Source organism: Suricata suricatta, chromosome 2, assembly GCF_006229205.1.
Source record: "Suricata suricatta isolate VVHF042 chromosome 2, meerkat_22Aug2017_6uvM2_HiC, whole genome shotgun sequence".
Taxonomy (NCBI): domain Eukaryota; kingdom Metazoa; phylum Chordata; class Mammalia; order Carnivora; family Herpestidae; genus Suricata; species Suricata suricatta.
Genome location: NC_043701.1, coordinates 173,623,199 through 173,628,929, shown reverse-complemented (window position 1 = coordinate 173,628,929; position 5,731 = coordinate 173,623,199). Strand labels below are relative to the sequence as shown.

Here is a 5,731-nt window from a genome sequence, read left to right as displayed (position 1 = left end):
CCTGCGCCCGCCGGGCCGCCGGCCTCGCCGCGCCTTCGCCCCGCGCTCCCGGCTCACTCGCTCCCGCGGCGCCCGCTGCGGCTTCTCCTCCTCCTCTTTGGCCTCCTCCTCTTCCTTCGGCGTCTTCTCCTTCTCCTCCTCCTCCTCCTCCTCCTCCTCCTCTTCCTCCTTCTTCTCCTCCTCCTCCTCTTCCTCCTCCTCTTTCCCCACCTCCTCCCCCTCTGCCACCGCCTCCTCCTACACTACCACCACTCCCTCCGGGGCACCCCGGTCCCTGCAGAGTCCCCGGCCCGCTGCCGCCTCTGCCGCGGCCCCCTCGGATCCCGAGCTGGTGGGACGGACGGACGGACGCGCAGACCCCTCGCGCCTCGCTCTCGGCCGCTGCCGCCCCCCGGGGCCCCGCGTCGGGGAAGCTGGGCTCGCCTCGGGAGCCCCGCGAGGGTCAGCACGCAGGGGTGGATTCCGGGCGGAGGCTCACGGAGCCGTTCAGTGACACCAGTCCCCACCCCCAGCACAACTCCCGGCGGTTTCCCAGGTGAGAAAGGAGCCCGGGCTGGGGGTGGGGATGGGGGTGGGGGTTCTCCAACCAAGCTCGTAGCAGCGAGGTCCCAGGGTCGCTGCGTTCGCGACTATCTACCCGGTTTGTTCGTTTGCAAGTTGAGACGCGAGTCAAAGATCCCGCCCCGGGCGACTGGCTTCCAACCAGCCCTACGGGCTCTCACTTTTTCTCTCCGGGAGGGTTCTCACCTCCTTCCCCAAAACAGTTCCTTCAGCAATATGTGGGACCACGGGGTCCAAGGTCAGGGGAAAGGCTGATGTGGTGTTACTATTATCGTTCCGTTGTCATTATTTTTGTTTGTTTGTCATTATGATTATTGCTGTTCTTGTTCTTGTTGTTGTTGTTGTTGTTATTATTATTTCTATTATCATTCTGTCATCTGTCGTCCCAGGGGTGGGTGGCTGTGCAGGGATTGCAACTAGGGACTGCAGATCGCGTCTCCACTCCCGGGCCGTGTCCGCATTTTCGAGCTCGCCTTCGGTTTTGGGATGATTTTAGGGCCGACTTCCCTCGTCCCCATTGGCTCACGCAATGGCATAATTATGATCACATCCCCCAGGCTGCTGGCGCTGCTCTCTGTTTATTGGTGGTTAAAGATCTATTATCTATTCATCAGCCGCTTCTTTTTTCCTTTTTTTTCTTCTTCTTGCCAATTGCATTCTTCTAAAGTGAAGTACCAGCAGGTATTTTGCACGTTTGCAATTAATGAGAAAAAAAAAATCTGGCATCCTTTAAATCTATTACTTAGAGGTCCATGCCATGTCTCTTAAGGAGGAAGAAATGCCAGTGTTTGGTGACTAGGTTGCCGTGAGACTCGAGAAAAGTCGATTGAGAGGTGAGGGGAAGAGCACAGTCCTGGAGGAGTCTGCCACCACCAGCAGCTTCATCTACTGAGGGTCTGGGTCTTTGGACATAACCTCCCTGCTTCCCCAGCTACCCACCTCCCTGCCCTGGGGTCTCCTCGGACCCTCTGTGGTTTCATCTGATATATGTTTTATGTTCACATCAATGTCTCAACTTTATTCCAGGCATAATTTGCTGGAAACCCTCCAGGCAAGAGAGATTAGAACTGTGTTTTCTGGATGTGTCTGGGCTCCCGACCTTGGCCAACAGAGATCATCTGGGATGCCCCCCCCCAAAACATTCCCGCACATGTACACACATCCACACACAAGACAGGTGTGGGCCTCAGCTTTGTCTCAGGCTTCAGACCTCTGACGCCAGCTCTGGGCAGGGGTGTTGGCTGGGTATTCACCCTTAGCAGGTTCTTGTGGTCTGGCTTCACAGAAGCCTCCCTCCGACATCCTTTCTCCCAGGCCCAAGGACACAGGGTGTTCAATGCAGCCTCCTGGGGTGGGGCGTATTTGGAGATGTGCCGCCCTCTGGCCTGAACCGCTGACCTCCAGAAATATCGTCTCCAGCTCAGAAATCCCTCCCTCAGTTCGGCTGTAGGGACATAAGCCCCACCAGTGTCCAGGCCAGCAGGGAGCCCGAAGCCACCGAGAAAGGGGAGGCCTTTTGGCTGTGCTGGCCAGCAAGCCTGGGGTGGAGGTATCGATCAACCCCTCCATTTCCAAAGCTGGAAAGAAACATTCCGTTTAGGTGGGCTATGGATCCTGGATCCTAGAACCAGAGAGAGAGGTCCTCCTTCTTGGAAGACTTTCCAGGAGGAATGGAGGGTCGGGCTGGTCCTCAGACCAGGCTCCTCAAACTTGGCATTAGGCTCTAAGTGGAAAAGAAGGAGCACTAAAAAGCCCTGCCCTGGCTGCAGGGTGGGGAATGAGCATTTGTTTCACAGTTTGTGTTAGTGGTCTTGGCTGGGGGCTAGAGAATGGATGACCTTGAGGGCAAAGGGATTCAGTTTGCGTCTGGGAGGTGGAGTGAGGCCCACCATGGTGTGCGAAATGTAAGTTTGACCTTTTTTTTTAAGTCTCAGGCTGAGCACCGAGGTGTCGTTGGTACTTCCTTAAACCCTTTCCTACCTTTGGCTATGAGTGTCCAGGGTGCCCAAGGGACTGAGCCTCGTTCTGGAGCCCAGACCCTCTCTTCCAGTCCCTGGGAGCCTTGTCTTTTTTCATGCAAACTCTTCGGCCGGCCACCCTCCTCTTACAAACTGCGCAGAGGGGCCACGTTTGCCCCCAGGGTTTCTCGTGGCCAGCAGGTGTGCAAGGGTGAGGGGGCAGCGGGCGTCCATCTCCTCCGTCCCAAATGCTACCTGACCCCAAAGTCCCACTCAGGCCTACAAGAAAGATAAGTGGGTTTGGGGCCACTGGCAGAAGCTCCAGAAGCCTGATAATCTATGCTAATTCATGCGCCGGGGACCTGAGGAACTTGGAAGGTTCGAGCAGCCGCCCCGACGTGTGGGAGAATTAACGAGGACAGTAACTCATTAACCAGACTGGTGGGTGAGGCTCGACAGGGCACTGGGCATTCAGGTCTGGGCTCGGACCCCGAGCCAGCTCTACCCCTGCCCCCGCAACACCCGGCTGCCGCTCACTTCATTCGGGGGCTTAGGCCTCGCAGCCTCCGGCCCCTCTTTGTTCCCTAGCTGCCCCAGAAGGGTCCTGGGAGCCCGTGGTGCGCGATGAGGGGATTTCAGAGGCTCCGTTTAAGAGCAAAGGGCTCCCTTCCCAACACGCCCCAAACCGCCGCAGGCCGAGCTTTGTAGGTTCTGGGATCCACACTCCACAGTCAGCTGGACTGGCAGACACAGGATGAAGGTTCGAATCTCGGATCCGTCCCTTACTGGCTGAGTGGTCTTGGGCGAACACCACCACCTCTCCCGACCTCCATTTTGTCATCGGTACAAACACGGCCACTCCTGCCTGGTGAGCCAGTGGAGCCGTGGAGGGTAGAAGTCAGGCCTGTTTTGAGGAGTAATAGAACCCGTCTACTTTTGATGACGGTGGTAATTACACTTCTCCGAGCGTTTTTCAAAACTGATAGTACTGTACACTGTGCAGTGTGAATTTTACTGTTTGTTATACTGGAAAGGACCTGCTCCACCCCCACCCCTGCCAAAAAAAAAAAGCCAGTTAAGTCTGGGTGACTTTGAGCAAATTGCCTGACCTCTCTGTGCCTTCCTCTTCTAACAACTAGAGAGAACTAACAGTATCTCGGCCCTTGGGGTTTTTCAAGGGGATAAGCCGAGGGAAGTGCTTATTGTGACCAGCATAGAATGAACTATAATCAACGTTAGCTCCTGTCCTTGTTGTTGCTGTTGTTACTATTATTACCTGCCCACCTACAGGGCTCCCTGCTCTGCTTCAAGACTGAACAATATAGTCGTCCGAACCTAAGCTACAGCGGGTCTCACACCCCTGCCACTAGCTTCTCCCTGCTTCCCTCCCCCACTCAGCCCGGAGAGTAGGGGACTTCTGTAGGGAGGTGCTGGCAGGAAAGAGGCCTGGATTCCTGGCCTGTGGAAGGCCCCAGAGGGCAGAAGTTTGGGGGCACCTCCCATCCCCCACAACTATCTGCTCTGAGTTTCCTGTCTGGGGTGCATTCACAGCGTCCCTGCAATTCAGGATAGATGCCCAGATGCTGCGTGCCGTCACTACCAATGTGACCCCCTTCTTGACTTTCAGTTTTCTCATCCGTGGAAAGTGAATCTCAATATCTGACCAGTTGTTGAGAGGAGTCAGTGAGCTCATGTTTGGCTTAGTCACCGTCCATCAGATATTATGGTTACGCCACGGCCTGGCGTGGTCTGGCCTGCCTGGTGCGCATCCAGGCCTCTAGTTATGAGCCGGCACCGGTACCGCGGACCGGAGCAAAGGGTGAGCCCTCTCCCCCCACCCTTGCCCAACCGCCAAGAAAGGTGCGGGTGGGGGGGGGGGGGGAAGAGGCCTCAGGGCTGGGTTAGGAATTCCTCCACTCCACTGCGATTCCCAGGCACCTGGCCTCTCCGAACGCGTAGGGAGAGGGTGGGAAAGCGAAAAGAAGAATTCGTAGCTTTTAAAACATGTTTTTAAACATTTGTTATTAGAGCAAATTCCCTTCCTGGCGGCCCCCCTGGCTGCTGGCTGCGCCGGGATCCGCGTGCGCGCAGCGGCGCCTAGTGGCGAGGGCCGGAGCGGGCGGGCGGCCGGCGGAGCCCCTGAGCCCACGCGCCCCGGGAGTGCCGGGTTTGCACCCCACTGCCAGGCTCTGGCGGCGGCCGCAATCGGGGCCGGAGAGGAGGTCTGTGGAGACTCGCCGACTACAGAGTAGAAAGAATGACTTGGAAACGCGTCCCTCCTCCCTCCATCAGCTCCAGCTCTTCGAGTTCCAGCTCCAGGAGGACTTGAGCTTCTTTACGAAGCGTTCAAGGAAAGGGGAACGGGTTCAGTTCTAGAAAAGGCAAGGCGGCCGCGGTCACCTGTGCCAAGGCGACGGCCAACTACCGCGCGAATGCACCCACAATTTCATGCCTGAGGTCCCTGAGCCCGCTGCCCGACCACGGCAGTTCAAAGAATGCACCAAGTTGCCCAGCGCGGGCCCCAGGTGGGGGTGAAGTCAGTGGAGCTGGGGTCTCAGGGGTGCGGCTCGCCCAGCTTTGCGCCCCCTCGTGGGCAGGCAGCCAATAATAGCTTGAGACAGGGGTCCTGGTGGTGTTTCCCGAGGAGACGATTGGGTGGCCGTGGCGGGCCCCGGTGACGGGCCCCTTCTTCCCACGGACCCCCATCTGTCTCAGAGCAGCTTGGCTTCTCCCGAGAACCTTAGCGGGGTTAGCCGGAAATCCAAGCGACATCCTCCAGGTAACTTCAAAGCGTCCACCTGGCGGCTAAGCCCTTACAAGGCATGTCCCGACCCTGGTCTTGGCCTCTCCTGTCCCAGGAGACTGCTGTCCTTCTCTGGATGCTAGCAGGAGCTCATGAACTCCTGGGTCTTCCGAGATGAATCCGATTTTAGATCCAACAATTCTGAGCACAGAACTCTTTATGACTCGTTGGAGCTACACGCAGGAGCTGACCCTAGAGTTTTACCTCCTTTATCAAGTTGAAACTCATCAATCCTCAACACACAGGCTTTCTGGATCCACTGCTGAAAACAATGATACAGAATCAAAGGAGTCTCCGATTTCTTTCTCCCTCAGCTGCTTTCAAATGAGTCTAAGGCCAAGCAAAGATAGGTGAGGGACAGACTGATGGACACAGTCAGACAAGCAGAAGTTAGGAAACGCTGGCCTTG

At 56.8% G+C, this 5,731-nt stretch overlaps 1 long non-coding RNA gene across 3 annotated transcripts in view; it reads left to right on the top strand.

Moving 5' to 3' along the window:
• Nucleotides 1-265: 265 nt before the first annotated feature.
• Nucleotides 266-5,731, top strand: part of LOC115273771 — a 20,889-nt gene continuing 15,423 nt past the window's right edge. For all 3 annotated transcript variants that reach the window (XR_003900938.1, XR_003900944.1, XR_003900942.1), the window contains exon 1: nt 266-535. This is a non-coding gene — a long non-coding RNA (uncharacterized LOC115273771). The remainder of the gene's footprint in view (nt 536-5,731) is intronic.